Below are 16,498 nucleotides of genomic sequence, written 5' to 3'. Positions count from 1 at the left end.
TAATAAACTTCCCTCTTCCAATAAACATTGGAAAGAGTACTACTTCTATCTTCGTCTTCTCGAACGGGCCCCTTTCCGAACCCAATGGCAGGTCGGACCGCCAACCTCCCTTGAGCTAAAGAGGTTCAAGACCCGACCGGACTATCTTCACGCTGCCAACATGCTAGCCGGTCTGAAGTTCAATATCAACAAGTTCTTACCTGAAGGGGTGATGTACATATTTGGCTTGAGTCCGACTCGGACCCCCCTCCCGAGCGGCTTCGGTAAGAATTTTACTTGTACATTCGCCTTGATTGCTAACTGATTTTCTCCTTTTTCCTTTACAGTGGACATTGTCATGGAGTCCGTGATGGCCGGAATTTTGAAGAGGAAAGCGGCGGCGCTCGAGGCCGCAGCTGCCAAAGAGATGGAGCAACTAGGCATTACCCCGGTCGGCTCTAACGAAGGAGAGAGCGAAACCAATGCGGGGGAGTCGGCCGCTCAGGCTTCTCTCCCGGAGCCAGCGGTTGGCGCAACTTCTAGCCGAGAGCCTTCCGTCCGGGAGGAAGGCTCCGCTCGGGAGAAAGAACGCCCTCTCCGACAAAAGAGGCGCCGAACGGAGACACCGCTTCGCTCGGCCACTTCCGCGGTCCAGCCGTTCGAACGGACCACCGCCGATTCTCGCGGCAAAGCCCCAGCGGTTGAGGCGATTTCGTCCGATCGGACCCCATCCCAGCTGGATGCGTCCGCGGACCCCCTCGAGGCCATTCCTGTCAGCGCCCTTCCGCCCGCTCCCCACCAAGTCCAACGTTTGGCCATTTTGTCCCAGTTTTCTGCGCCGGCCTCCGATCCTTCCCCAGCTTCTGCTCAGACGACTCCCGGTCGGCACCGTACTATCAGGGTCTCCCTGCATCTCCCCACTGAAGAGTTGATGCCCGAGTCCGATCGGCCAACCGCACTCGAGCACATGATCACAATGAAGGGGCCTCTAGCCGAAATGTGGGCCGACGCTCGGGCACGCGTCGCTATGATTCCACTTAGCAATTTGGCCAACAGCCACATGTAGCAGGTCACTGGGGTAAGCGTATTTTCTCGAGTCCTTTACGCATTCTTTCCGATCGACCATTAACAATCTTGTTTATGCTAGAGATGGGTGGAGGAGATCGCTGTCTCCAACCGTCTGGCCATGGTGGACGAGGAGCTAAAGAGGCTAAGGAGTTCGGGCGGCGCGCCTTCCCAGGGTCCATCATATGCCAAGCTGCAGAAAGAGCTCAAGAAGACCCAAGACTTGTTGGCGGCTGAGCAAAAGAAGACGGCCGGCCAGGCCCATACTCTGGCCGAACTTGAACGACAAGTCAAATCACTGGACTGCAAAATAAGCCTGGCAATCGATCGGAAGAAGACGGCCATCGTCGATCTGGATAAGAAAAATGTCGAGGCTCGGGGCTTAGAGCAACGGGTTAAGGAGTTGGTGGAACAGCTGGCTATCGAGAAGATTGCCTGATCGGATGAGGTGACGAAGCTCGAGGCTGCTTTACAAGAACACCAGGCAGCCGTTGATGCCTCCCGAGTGGCCCTCAAGGAATACCAGGAGATCGAGCCAGGCCGGGTCGCCGCCTTGAGGCTAAATTACATCCGTTCAGCCGAATTTTCGGAGAAAGTCTGCGAACGGATGTACACTGTCTTTGAGCTTGCCATGGCTGCCACGACAAACTACCTGAAGTCCAAAGGGCAACTTTCTGATTCCGCCATCATCCCAGCCCAAGACCAAGCGACACTCCTCAGTACCATCCCGAAGGACCTTTATGATTTTCTGGAATAGAAGTCTTTATGTAATTCGATTGTTCGGCCAAAAACATCCTTTTTTGTAATTCGGCTGCTCGGCCTTGATTTCTCTAATTTCAATGAAAAATTTATCTTTGTGCAACTTCATTTTTACTCTGCATGCTTGTGAGTGATTGGTCGGGCCTATGACACACAACTCGGCCAACTAGGCCTCCCGAGCGGGCGTAGGTGGCCTACGACTTGTCACTACTTTCCCTTGTCGCTTATCTTCAAGCGTCTTTCGTTCCGGCCATAGGGTTTATAATCTCCGGTTCAACTCTCGATTTTTAACGTCGGAGCTCGACGGTCTTCCGGCCGGAGGGTTTATAGTCGTCGATTCGACTCTCGATATTTAAAGTCGGAGCTCAACGGTCTTCCGGCCGGAGGGTTTATAGTCGCCGGTCCGACTCTCGATATTTAACGTCGGAGCTCGACGGTCTTCCGGCCGGAGGATTTATAGTCGCCGGTCCGACTCTCGATATTTAACGTCGGAGCTCGACGATTTTCCGGCCGGAGGGTTTATAGTCGCCGGTCCGACTCTCTATATTTAACGTCGGAGCTCGACGGTCTTCCGGCCGGAGGGTTTATAGTGGCTGGTCCGACTCTCGATATTTAACATCGGAGCTCGACGGTCTTCCGGTCGTAGGGTTTATAGTCGCCGATCCGACTCTCGATATTTAACGTCGGAGATCGACGGTCTTCCAGCCGGAGGGTTTATAGTCGTCGGTCCGACTCTCGATATTTAACGTCGAAGCTCGACGGTCTTCCGGCCGGAGGGTTTATAGTCGCTGGTCCGACTCTCGATATTTAACGTCGGAGCTCGACGGTCTTCCGGCCGGGGGGTTTATAGTCGCTGGTCCGACTCCCGATATTTAACGTCGGAGCTCGACGGTCTTCCGGCTGGAGGGTTTATAGTCGCCGGTACGACTCTCGATATTTAACGTCGGAGCTCGACGGTCTTCCGGCCGGGGGGTTTATAGTCGCCGGTCCGACTCTTGATATTTAACGTCGGAGCTCGACGGTCTTCTGATTCGGCTGACGCTGCCCTATACTTGCGCTAATTTTCTGATTTTTTACTCCTGCATTTCAAGTATACAGTCGAACGGAAAGTATACAGCATATATTACATTGGCGCACCTTTCACCCCGCCCGATAAGGCTGGAGGTGGTTTGCGCTCCATGGTCGATCCAACTACCGTCCGTCTTCATCCTCCAAATAATAGGCACCCGAGCAGAGCTTTTCGATGACTTTGAAGGGGCCCGCCCAAGGAGCCTCCAGCTTGCTAACGTCCCCGACCGGCTTTACTTTCTTCCATACAAGGTCGCCGGCCTGGAATGCTCTAGGGATCACGCGCCGATTGTAGTTCTGCTTCATTCTCTGCCGGTACGCCAACAGCCGGACGGACGCCTTGGCTCGCTCTTCGTCGATCAAGTCCAACTCCATCTTCCTCCGCTCGGCATTGTCATCATCATAGTTCTGGATCCGGACGAACTCTACGCCGACTTCAACTGGGATGACTGCTTCGCCGCCGTACACTAAATGGAACGGCGTGACGCCCGTTCCCTCCTTTGGGGTCGTGCGGATAGCCCATAGGACCCGGCAGCTCGTCCACCCAGCTTCCTCCCATATGGTCGAGCCGAGCCCTAAGAATGCGAAGAATCTCCCGGTTGGCTACTTCGGCTTGACCATTTCTCTGGGGATACGCCACGGAAGTAAAGTGTTGTTCGATGCCATAACTTTTGCACCATTCTTCGAGTTGCTTCCTGATGAACTGTCGCCCGTTATCAGATATGAGCCGGCGAGGGATGCCAAACCGACAGATTATATGCTGCCAGATAAACCTTTTGACCATCTGCTCGGTGATTTTGGCCAGTGGCTCGGCCTCCACCCATTTGGAAAAGTAGTCGACCGCCACTAGAAGAAACTTCCGTTGACCGGTCGCCATAGGGAATGGACCCACGATATCCTTTCCCCACTAATCAAACGGACAGGACACTGTAAATGCTTTCATCTACTCCGCCGGTCGGTGGGAGACGTTGTGGTACTTCTGGCAGGAGAGGCACGTCGCGACGGTCCGAGCGGCGTCTGCTTGCAGGGTTGGCCAAAGTACCCGGCCAGCAGGATCTTCCTAGCCAACGATCGACCGCCCGGATGCCCTCCGCACGATCCTTGGTGCACTTCCTAGAGGATGTACTCCGCGTCTTCCGAGCTCACACACTTCAATAGTGGGCGGGAGAAAGCCTTCTTGTAGAGTTGGTCTCCAACGAGTGTGAACCGACCGGCTCTCCTCCTCAATAGCTGGGCTTCCTCCCAATCGGACAGTGTCGCACCCGAGCGCAGAAACTCCATGATGGTTGTTCTCCAATCGCTCGGGAATGCGAGGTCCTCCATCCGGTCAATGTGCGCCACCAAGGATACTTGCTCAATTGGCTGTTGGATGACGACCGGTGATATTGAACTTGCGAGCTTGGCTAACTCATCTGCCGCCTGATTCTCTGCTCGGGGTATCTTCTGGATAATGACTTCTCTGAAGTGTGCCTTGAGCTTTTCGAAGGCCTCAGTGTAGAGCTTGAGCCGAGCATTGTTAATCTCAAAAGTGCCCGAGAGCTGCTGGGCGGCCAGTTGAGAGTCTGAATGGAGTGTCACCCGACCGGCTCCTACATGCCGAGCTGCCTGCAAGCCGGCTATGAGGGTCTCATACTCCGCTTCATTATTTGTGGCTCTGTAGTCCAGTCGGACGGATAGGTGCATCTGTTCTTCTTGGGGAGAGAGTAATAGCACACCGATCCCGCTCCCGAGCCGAGTGGACGATCCATCCACAAATATTTTCCACATAGCTTCAGGCTCGGGGTTTTGCACTTCGATAACAAAATCTGCCAAGGACTGCGCCTTTATCGCCGAACAGGGTTGATGCTGAATGTCAAATTCACTTAACTCCGTCGTCCATTTGATGAGCCGCCCGGACGCTTCTGGGTTCAGCAGCACTCTTCCCAATGGGCTATTTGTCCGGACGATGATAGTATGTGCTAAAAATAAGGACGAAGTCTCCGAGCGGCGAGGACCAAAGCAAAAGCCAGCTTCTCGAGCCCAGTGTAGCGAGATTCAGCATCTTTTAGAATATGGCTCAAGAAGTACACGGGTTGTTCTTCACCGCTCGTCCTCACTAATGCCGAGCCTATTGCCCGCTCGGTTGAAGCTAAATAAATACAGAGCAGCTCACCTGCAGCTGGCTTGGCTAACACGGGCAAGGAGTTCAGGTATGTCTTCAGCTCCTCGAACGCCCGATCGTATTCCTCGTCCCAATGAAACTTAGTAGCTTTACGTAGGATCTTGAAAAAAGGGAGACTCCGGTCGGCAGTCTTAGAGATGAATCTTGACAATGCAGTTATCCGCCCGGTCAAGCGCTGTACTTCCCTCAGATTTCTTGGGGGCGACATATCTTGCAACGCTTTTACCTTGCTGGGATTTGCTTCTATGCCCCGCTCGGTCACTATATAGCCCAAGAAACGCCCGCCTCTTGCTCCGAACAAATATTTCTGAGGATTCAACTTGACTCCATACTTCCTCAACGTTTGGAAGGTCTCCTCCATGTCCGTAAAAAGATCAGCCGCTCGGACAGACTTGATGAGAATATCATCCACGTATACTTCTAAATTACGTCCGATCTGCTTCTTGAATACCTTGTTCATCAAGCGTTGGTAGGTTCCTCCCGCGTTCTTCAGTCCAAACGGCATTACATTGTAACAGTAAGTGTCGTCGGCTGTGACGAAGCTGACCTTCTCTTGATCTTCTCGGGCGAGCGGCACCTGATGGTAGCCCTGATAGGCATCTAGCATGCATATCAGCTTGCACCCGGCTATGGAGTCCACCAGTTGATCAATCAGGGGCAGAGGGTAGAAATCCTTTGGGCATGCTTTGTTGAGATCCCGGAAATCGATGCAAACCCTCCACTTGTTGCCCGTCTTGGAGACTAGCACTACATTCGCGAGTCAGCTCGGGAATTGGACTTCCCTTATATGGTCGGCCTCCAGGAGCTTCTCGACCTTCGCTCGGATGATGGCGTTTTGTTCGACGCTAAAGTCCCTTTTCCTTTGCTTCACCGGCCGAGCGTCCGGTCGGACGTGAAGCTCATGTTGTGCTATACTTAGCGAAATTCTCGGCAGCTCATGCATCGACCAAACGAAGACGTCGCAGTTTCTCTGGAGACATTTGATCACCTCCTTTTTCTGGCTTGCCTCCAGATCAGCCGCAATGAACGTGGTGGCCTCCGATCAGGTCGGGTGGATCTGCACCTCCTCTTTTTCTTCATAAACCAAAGAGGGTGGTTTTTCAGTTATGGCGTTCACCTCGATCCGTGGCGCCTTCCACGCGGAATTAGTTTCGGCTCGGACCATTTCGACGTAGCATCGCCGAACCGCCAGCTGGTCTCCTCGCACTTCTCCAACTTTATCTTCAACCGGTAACTTAATTTTTTGGTAGAAGGTGGAGACGGCCGCTCGGAACTCACTAAGCGCTGGCCTCCCCAGGATAACATTGTAGGCTGAGGGAGAGTCGACCACGACGAAGTTGCCAGTCCGCATCCTTCTGAGCAGCTCTTCTCCCAGCGAAATAACCAGCCGGCCCTGTCCGACCGGTAGAACTTCATTGCCCGTAAACCCGTAGAGGGGGGTTGCCATGGGCAGCAACTCAGCTCGATCAATTTGTAGTTGGTCGAAAGCCTTTTTGAATATGATGTTGACCGAGCTTCCTGTATCGATGAAAATGCGGTGAATAGTATAGTTAGCTATTATCGCTTCGATGATGAGGGTGTCGTCATGTGGCACTTCGATTCCCTCAAGGTCCCCGGGCCCGAAGCTGATTTCGGACCCGCTCGCCCGTTCTTGGCTGCAGCCGACCGCATGGATCTCGAGCTGCCTGACACTCGCCTTCCTTGCTCTGTTGGAGTCACCTCCGATCGGTCCGCCAATGATGATGTTGATTTCGCCCTGGGACGTGGTGCTTCTATTTTCTTCCTCCTGTGCGGACGGCCTAGGCCGCTCCTTAGATACCCGGGGATTGTCCTCGTGCTCCTGAGGATGATAGCGCTCGGGTGACTTTCTGGATATCCGCCGACCGGCTTCATGGTGTCGCTGTCGCCTGTCGGATGATGGCGATCGACGGCGGCCACTCCAGGGAGCGGGGTGGGCGATCAGGGGAAGGCTTCGGCAATCTCGTGTGTTATGCGTGTCGGTCCGGTGGAACGAGCAAAACATGAGGGTCCACACCTTCTTTTTTGGTTTGGGCCGCTCGGAGGCTACCTCTTGGATGGCGTGGGACCTTGCGTGATGAGGGCGGACTGCTTCGGTTCGCGGTCCTCGGGGCGGCTGGTGGCCAGTAAGCGGCTTCCGCTCGGCAGCGGCTAGCCGCTCAGATGGAGCTTCTTTTCTTCGGGCCGCCTGGGCTTCCTCCACATTAATGTACTCATTGGCCCAGTGTAGCATATGATCATAGTCTCGGGGCGGCTTTCGAATAAGTGAACGGAAGAAGTCACCACCCACGAGGCCTTGCGTGAACGCATTCATCATTGTTTCTGAGGTGGCCGTCGGAATATCCATGGCCACCCGGTTGAATCGTTGGATGTAAGCTCGGAGCAACTCCCTGGGCTCTTGTTTGATGGCGAATAGACTGACACTGGTCTTCTGGTAACGTCGACTGCTTGCAAAATGGTGGAGAAAGGTCGTGCGGAACTCCTTGAAGCTAGTAATGGATCCGTCTGGCAGCCTCCGAAACCACCGTTGCGCCGATCCCGAGAGGGTGGTAAGGAACACCCGTCACTTTACTCCATCTGTGTATTGATGTAGGGTAGCTGTGTTGTCGAACTTACCCAGATGGTCGTCCGGGTCGGTGGTTCCATTGTATTCCCTGATCGCCTGTGGCACATAATGCTTTGGCAGAGGGTCCCGTAGGATGGCCTCTGAAAATTGTCGGTTGGTCCGCTCGGGGAAGGCGTACGTTCGGGGAGCCTTGCCTTTTCTGTAGTCTCGCCTGGGCACCTCGTCGGATGAAGATCCTCGATCGAGGTTAGCGGGTGCGACTTCAGGAGGCGTACGGAATAGGGCCCGATGAAATGGAATCGTGGCAGGCGGTGCTTCCGCTCGGCCTCCTAACGCTGACGTCGCTTGTTGCTCTAGTCGCTCGGCTTGCGCCTTCTGTTTCTGTTGCTCCACGAGCTTAGCTGCTCTTGCCTCGATTAGAGCATCGAGCTCCTCCTGGGAGAGCATCACGGTGTGCGGTCGTCCAGCTTCGTCCATCTCTTCCGCTCGGATGCAGGTGCGTTCCCACAGACGGCACCAATTTGATCCTGTCCGAACGCTGAGTCGACGGACGCTGGGGACGTGGCGCTCTCCTCTATCTCCGACCAGCTGCTAAAATCTCTGGCGAACCTGAAAGGAAGTCGAGCCGGGAGGGGATTCCCGGCGACGACCCTCCGACGCTCAAGTCAGGCAAGAGGAAAATGATGAAGTGGCTCCAAAGATGAGATCTCGCATACCTCCGTCGAAGTCTGAGGGCTCTTATATAGAGCTCTAGGGAGGCTTGTGCACACATGTCGAGGCGTACACGTGTCCTTTACCATACCTTAGTATGGGCTTACCAGAGGAGCATGCCTAACACCATACTCTACAGTCCGAGAACCTTTCTGATGGGACGGTAGAACCTTTCGTCGTAAGATTCTGCGTATGACTTGGTCATCGAACATGCCTGTTGTCAGAAGATCTTCCCCAATGTCCCCTTGTCCTCTTGCCTCCTCTTTCCACGCGTTGAGCGTCCATCCGCTCGGCAGGCATCGGTCCGACCGGGCATATTCCACTCCATCGCGTGCTCGGCTGAGATTGTTCCTTCACACCATTGCTGCTTTACGCCTCGGTCGAGCGGACTGCCCGCTCGGCCCACTTGGCCCGGCGACCCTGTTCATCGTGAGCGTCGGAAACCCGACTCCCCGTCGGGCTGTCTTTGATTCCGCTCGGACCTGTTCGGCCAGTCGACCAACCCCTTCTCCGATCGGCCGGACCTCATGCTGACCCTTTTGACTTTTGACCTCCACGTGGCGTTGACTACCCTCCAGAGGGGGTCCCCCGACCTTACTGCCGGATCATACACTAACCAAGTATGGACTTTGGTTGATCCACCTGAAAGGGTTAAACCCATTGGGTGTAAGTGGGTCTTTAAGAGAAAGACTGACATGGATGAACTTATCTATAAGGGTCACTTGGTAGCTAAAGGTTTCAAGCAAATTCATGGTATTGACTATGATGAAACCTTTTCTCCAGTAGCGATGTTTAAATCCATTCGGATCATGCTTGCTATTGCAGCGTACCACGATTATGAGATCTGGCATATGGATGTCAAAACCGCGTTTCTGAATGGAAACCTGCTCGAGGATATGTACATGACACAACCTGAGGGTTTTGTAGATCCACAGCATACTAGTAGAGTATGCAAGCTGTATAGGTCCATTTATGGACTAAAGCAAGCTTCTTGGAGCTGGAATCTTCAATTCGATGATATAATAAAATAGTTTGGTTTCATCAAGAATGAAGATGAACCTTGTGTCTACAAGAAGGTTGTTGGGAGCACAGTTGTCTTCCTTATATTATATGTGGATGACATACTACTCATTGGGGAAAACATCTCTTTGCTGCAGTCTGTCAAGACTTGGCTAGAGACTTGTTTCTCAATGAAGGACTTAGGTGAAGCATCCCGCATTCTAGGCATACAGATCTATAGAGATAGATCTAAGAGATTGCTTGGCCTAAGTCAGAGTACATACATTGACAAGGTACTACTACGGTTTGCCATGCAGAACTCCAAGAAGGGATTCCTGCCGATGTCACATAGTGTGAGTCTTTCGAAGACTCAAGGTCCCTCTTCTAGAGAGGAGAGAGACCGTATGGATCAGATCCCTTATACTTCAGCCATAGGATCTATCATGTACGTCATGCTATGTACTCGTCCTGATGTCTCGTATGCTTTGAGCATGACGAGTAGATACCAGTCATATCCAGGTGAAAGTCACTGGATAGCGGTCAAGAATATTCTTAAGTACTTGAGAAAGACTAAAGAATATTTCTTGATATATGGAGGCGATGATGAGCTAGCTGTAAAAGGTTACAGTGATGCCAACTTCCAGACCGACCAGGATGATTATCGATCGTAGTCAGGGTTCGTGTTTTGCATAAATGGTGGTGCTGTGAGCTGGAAGAGTTCGAAGCAGGACACAGTAGCTGATTCTACAATAGAGGCCGAGTATATTGCTGCATTAGAAGCAGCAAAGGAGGAAGTTTGGATCCGCAAGTTCATTACTGAGCTTGGGCTGATTCCTAGCATAGTTGATCCCATAGAGCTCTATTATGACAACAATGGAGCAATAGCACAGGCTAAGGAACCTCGCTCACACCAGCGGACCAAACACATACTACGACGCTTCCATCTCATTCGAGAGATCATCGATAGAGGAGATGTGAAGATTTGCAGAGTACCCACTGAGGCTGACATCGCAGATCCCTTGACCAAGGCTTTGGCACAAAGAAAGCATGATGGTCACACTAGGTCATTGGGCCTTAAAGCCTATACTGATTGGCACTAGTGCTAGTGGGAGATTGTTAGTTAGAGCCCTAGAGCCAATCATTTGATGATTGTTGTATAGACTCATTGTATCATATTCTTATATATATAAAGACATTTGTTTATGGTTATTATGCTTACTTGTATTGGTGTCAAATAACTAAGTATAATAGCGTCCTTGAGTAGAAGGTTCTTACTTATATCAATCGGTTAGTTGAATCGATAGTGAGATGATATAGGGAACACTACTCTTAATCATTCCTAGTCGAGTATTAACATTCAGGGACAATGTTAATGCGACGAGACTAGCATGTAGGTCAACTCGATGACTTGATCTCACAAGTCATGGATATAGAGATATCAAGTTGACATGTGGGTATGCATTAGAGAATGTATACTGAATGATCCACCATGAGAAAGTATCATGGATCGTTATATGAGTGTCATATACTTTTTTATGTAGCTATTAGTATGACTACTAGTCCTTGGACCTAAAGTCACCATGGTTCCCTACATAAGGAGTTACGTACTTTGGCTTCGTCAAACGTCACTCATAACTGGATGGACTATAAAAGCGATTACTGGGTATGTAACAAATTATGCGAAGGGATGTGAGTGATGTAGATGGGATCTATCCCTCCTATATGGCGGGAGTGACATCGATATTCTTGATAGAGTGAGACCACTAAGTGCATGGTCATGCCCAAATGAGTCAATATGAGATATTGAGCTCATTTGATTGAGTGAGTCTACTTGGAGTTCAAGATTTAGATTGATTAGAGGATGACACGGTCTGTGCCTCATATTGATCAATCCAGATGTCTAAGATAGAAGGACAATGTCATATATTGTGAGGAGTCACAATTAGTAGTCACAAGATGATGTTGGATCTCAACATTCTTGTAACTTAGGTAGTAATGATGTGTTGCTAGATACCGCTCATTACTTATGCTTCTAAATGGGTTTAGGAGCATTGCCAACGTTACAAGAACCTATAGGGTCACACACAAAGGGCAATTAGATGGAGATTAGGTTCATTTGATAAACCTAAAGGATTAGGTTCATGTGATGAACCACATTGGATTAAGAGTAATCCAAATTGAGCTAATTGAGTTGGACTCAATTTGGTTCATGTGTTAAGTGAATCTAATTCAGACTTAGACTCATTTAATTAATTTAATTCAATGAATAGAAATTCATTAAATTAAAATTGACTTGAACCAATGGTTAGATTAGATCAACCAAGGGAGAGAAGTGGTCAAGTTTGACTTGACTTAAGTAGGAAGATGAAGAGTCAAGTTTTGACTTGACTTTGACTTGACCAATGCCACATCATCAAGGCTTCTTCATTTGGTCAAGTTTGACTTGACCAAATGCCACCTCATGGAGGAGATCAAGAGACTTGACTCTTGATATTCCATGGGAGTTTATAAGCCTAAAGTGGTCGGCCACTTGGGAGTTACACAAGGTGAGAATTCATTCTCATTCATTTCTTCTTCTTCCTCTCTAGGTTTCTTCTCTCCCTCTCCTCCTCTTTGGTCGAACCTTACAAAGGTGCTAGCACACCTTTGTGTTAGGTTTCTCCATCTCTTGCTTGTGTGGATACACATAGAGGAGTATCTACTTTGATACTCTCGAGATCCGGCGAACTGTGGACGAGCGGGATTAAGCGAAGGGCTTCGCATCAAAGGTAAATTCTTATCTTGTAGATCTAAAGTAAATCTAGGCTTAGAAAACTTGTACGTGAAAGTTTTACGAAATTTTATTTCTTTGCACGGATCCGTGGCATGGGGATTTTGGGGTTTCTGTAACGCAAAAAGTGATTTTTGCGGCCCGAAAAACCCAACAGCTATGTGAATTGGTCAGCCGATTGCTAAAGGCACGGTGTATGAACCCGGATGCCCTTAACTCCCGAAGACACAGTGTATGAACCCGAGTGCCTTCATCTTTAAAGTTATAGTCCGACCAGCTATATGAACTGGTCGGTCGATTGTTGGAGGTACGGTGTATGAACTCGAATACCTTTATCACCCAAAGGCATAGTGTATAAACCTGAGTGTCTTTATCTTTGAAGCTATGGTCCGACCGGCTATGTGAATCGGTCGGATGATTGTTAGAGGCACGGTGTATGAACCCGGATGCCCTTAACTCCCAGAGGCACGGTGTATGAACCCAAGTGCCTTCATCTTTGAAACTATGGTCCGATGGGTTATATGAACCGGTTGGCCGATTGTTGGAGGCACGGTTATGAACTCGGAAGCCTTTATCTCCCAAAAGCACAGTGTATGAACCCGAGTGCCTTCATCTTTAAAGCTATGGTCCCACCGGCTATGTGAACAGGTCGACCGATTATTGGAGGCACTATGTATGAACTTGGATGCCCTTAACACCCGGAGGCATGATGTATGAACTTGAGTGCCTTCATCTTTGAAGCTATGGTTCGACCGGCTATGTGAATCGGTCGGTCGATTGCTGGAGGCATGATGTATGAACCCAGATGCCTTTATCTCCCATAGGCACGGTGTATTAACCCGAGTAGCTTCATCTTTGAAGCTATAGTCCGATCAGCTATGTGAATTGGTTGGTCGATTGCAGGAGGCACGTGTATGACTTGAATGCCCTTAACTCCTGGAGGCACAGTGTATGAACCCAAGTGCCTTCATCTTTGAAGCTATGGTCTGACCGGCTATGTGAATTGGTCGGCCGATTGCTGGAGGCATGGTGTATAAATCCGGATCCCTTTATCTCCCAGAGGCACGGTGTATGAACCCTAGTGCCTTCATCTTTAAAGTTATGGTCCAACCGACTATGTGAACCAATCAGCCGATTGCTGGAGGTACAGTGTATGAACCCAAATTCCTTTAACTCCTAGAGGCACGGTGTATGAACCTGAGTGCCTCTGACTGGCTATATGAACCAATCTAACGATTGCGACCAGGCAACCGTTGGACTTGGAAATTCTGATTTGTAGTTCATTTTATATATATTAGATGAGAGACCACCCTTGATCCTCAGCAGGTCTCTTCGGCCCACTCAGATGTTACATAGCGAGGTCGATCAAGAGTTGACTTGGGTTGTTCTTTTATTTACCTCCTTCTGACTCTGCCATTCGACGAAGCCTCTTAGCACGCTGATGGCATTCGTTGGTAGAGTGGTGATGGAATTGGTGATAGTCACAAAATGGTTTACGCCTCCCGGTCGGTGATCGATCCTCTTCTCGCCCTGCTCTTTTCTCTTGGATCGCCGGAAGATCCGTGTGAGCCTCTATGGGTTTCCTGCAGGTGGGGGCGGTTTCATGTTGTCCTAGCCAGACGGCTAAGCAATGGCCCCCTCCTTTTTCCGAGCAGCCTGAGCTTCTTCCAAGCTAATGTACTTCGTTGCTCACCCGAGCAGCTCCTCAAAGTTCTTCGAGGGCTCCATGATGAGTGAACGAAAGAATTTGCCCTCTATGAGTCCATGTGAGAATGAGCTCCGCAGAACCTCTTGGGTGGCTGTCGGGACCCCCATAGCCACCTGATTGAACCTCTTAATATAGACCCTGAGCGGCTCTTTGGGCCCTTGCTTAACCGCAAAGAGGTTTACCTCCTTCTTTTGGTAACGACGGCGGCTGGCAAAGTGTTGGGTAAACGCCACTCGAAAGTCCCTGAAGCCATGAATGGAATCAATTGACAGTCGTTGGAACTACCTCTGAGCCGACCCTGAGAGCGTAGTAAGGAATACTTAGCATTTAACTCCGTCTGAATACTAGTGCAGGGTGGATACCGTATTGAACTCGAGCAAGTGGTCCTCGGGGTTGGTTGACCCGTTGTACTTCCCGATCGTCAATGGCCTGAAGTTGGATGGCAACTCATCCTCATGAATGGCCCTACAAAATTGATGGTTGACCCATTCGGGGGAGTCATTGAGCCGTGGAGCTTTGCCTTTTCGACTGTCCCGAACAGGGATCTCTTCTGAAGATGATCCTTGTGCCTGTTCAGCGCGTCCTTGCTCCTCTTGTGGAGTACAAAATAGCGCACGATGAAAGGAGATCGGCGCGTTAGGTGCCTCCTGATCACCCTGTTGGTCGATTGTATGTCTATTGATCGGGAGGGTTGTCGGCTCGGGAACAGCGATCGACTTGCTGACCAGGTGCCGATACCACTTGGTCGTTCGGCGCTCGAATGCTGAGCGCCACTTCCTGCTGTTGCTGGTACATTTTCACCACATGGGCTTGTATCAACGCCTCTAGCTCCTCTTGTGTGAGTGTGGTTGTTGTGAGCCGTCTAGCGTTCTCCATCTTCATGTTTTGGATGCAGGCTACGTTCCCACAAATGACGCCAATTTGATCCTATCCAAAATCTAAGGAGATGGCGACCTGATGACGAAGCTCACAACTTGACTCGATGAAGACTCCATGGGGATCGACTGTCCACAAGTAGACTCCGTACGCTCCCTGAAAGCAAAGGGGAAAGTCAGTGCCGAGCTGGGAAGGGGTTGTCGGCGTTGGCCCTTCGACGCTCAAGATGTTGCGCATACCGATCCGGTGAAGGGGAAAATGTTGTAGCTAGGGCGTGAGAGTAGAAGATGTTGCGCATACCGATCCGGTGAAGGAACCCCCACCCCCTATAAGAGTCCTGTAGTATCTATGCACGCATCTCAAAGTGTGGACACATTTTTCCATTTGTCCTCTGAAAAGACAACTCCAGAAAATGTCCCTGACACTATTCCTTAAGCAAACCAACCATCCTCTGACACGACGGTTAGAAGCTTCTAAAGTACTCTCTGTCGGCTGAAGCAATCTCGCTGTCAGCAGCACTAACTCCCAAATAAGATGTGTGAGGATACTGGTTTGAAACATGGGCAACCGATCGAGGAGTCCGATCGACTGGTCTACTTTCACTCGGCCTATTCACGAGGCATGCCAAGCGGACTCCCTGCTTCCTGATTGTTGCAGTTATCATGCTCTGACTGGGTGTAAAGCTCGGTCGGCCAAACCATCTGCTGCTTATAACTCATTGTCATCGGCGCGCCAGTTACCCGATCGGGAGAGAGCCTGACTTCTTGCCTTCCCTGCTGGTACCATCCGCTCGGGTGGTAAGCAGTTTGCTCGGCAATGCTAAGCCCGCCCAGCCTCAAGTAGTCTGCTCGGCCTCAAGTAGTCTTGACTCTTTCCTCCCAGTCAGCCAGTTTTCATGACTTTGACCTAGGTGAGACCCCTTATCATTACTGGATCAGGAGCGTATATAATTCATTGGTACTCTAATAAACAAATACTAACTTGAGTATTTGTAAGTATTAATTTTTATAAGACCGATAAAAAAGGATGCGTTGACAAGCTGCTTAGTAGTCATGACTTTTAGTAGTGCAATATGGTGCTTAATGTTTTGACGGAAGGTCTTGTAATAAAACTCATACTCATGCTATAAGTCTTAATTAGTTTCATTCATTGCTACAATTATATTTAATTGTAACAATATTTTTATTTAATTATAACAGATTCATGGTAAAATAAAATGACAAATTAACCATAATTTATGGAAAGTACATTTACTTTGATAAAGAAATCATTAAATTATAAATGCTTTTATTTGATTGTATGAATTTGTCTAATAAAAGATATTTTTATATTTTATATAAATTCAAAGATTTGTGAGCAAATTTTTTCCCCTAGACCATAGTGCCTAGAAAGAACAAAGTGCGTTTATGATTTTTGACAGTCGAATTAAATTATTGAGCAATTAATATAGTTGATGAACGAATATGATACGGAGATTTAAAAGTGAAATGGACTGCATTTAACAGTAAAATTACCAAAATAAAAGTAATCACCGGTATCTTTATTGAAATAGCGCAATTTTAGCCATTAATGGAAGGCATTTATTTAATAATAAAAATTGCAGGCAAAAACAGAAAAATTACAGTGAGAAAAAGATAAAATGGAAGGATTAGAGCCCACAGGCCACAGCAATCAAATCTTAATTATGAGATCTCCAACATTTAATTGAATATCAATTCATGTGGATATAAATGATGGCAAACAACTGTCGATCAAATTAGCAAAATCCTTACTCTTCACTCTTTACGAAAATCCTTACTCTTCACTCTCTCGTCTCAT

The sequence above is a fragment of the Zingiber officinale genome, chromosome 4A (genome assembly GCF_018446385.1).
Source record: "Zingiber officinale cultivar Zhangliang chromosome 4A, Zo_v1.1, whole genome shotgun sequence".
In the NCBI taxonomy this organism is placed as follows: Eukaryota; Viridiplantae; Streptophyta; class Magnoliopsida; order Zingiberales; family Zingiberaceae; genus Zingiber; species Zingiber officinale.
This window is presented reverse-complemented; position numbering follows the sequence as displayed.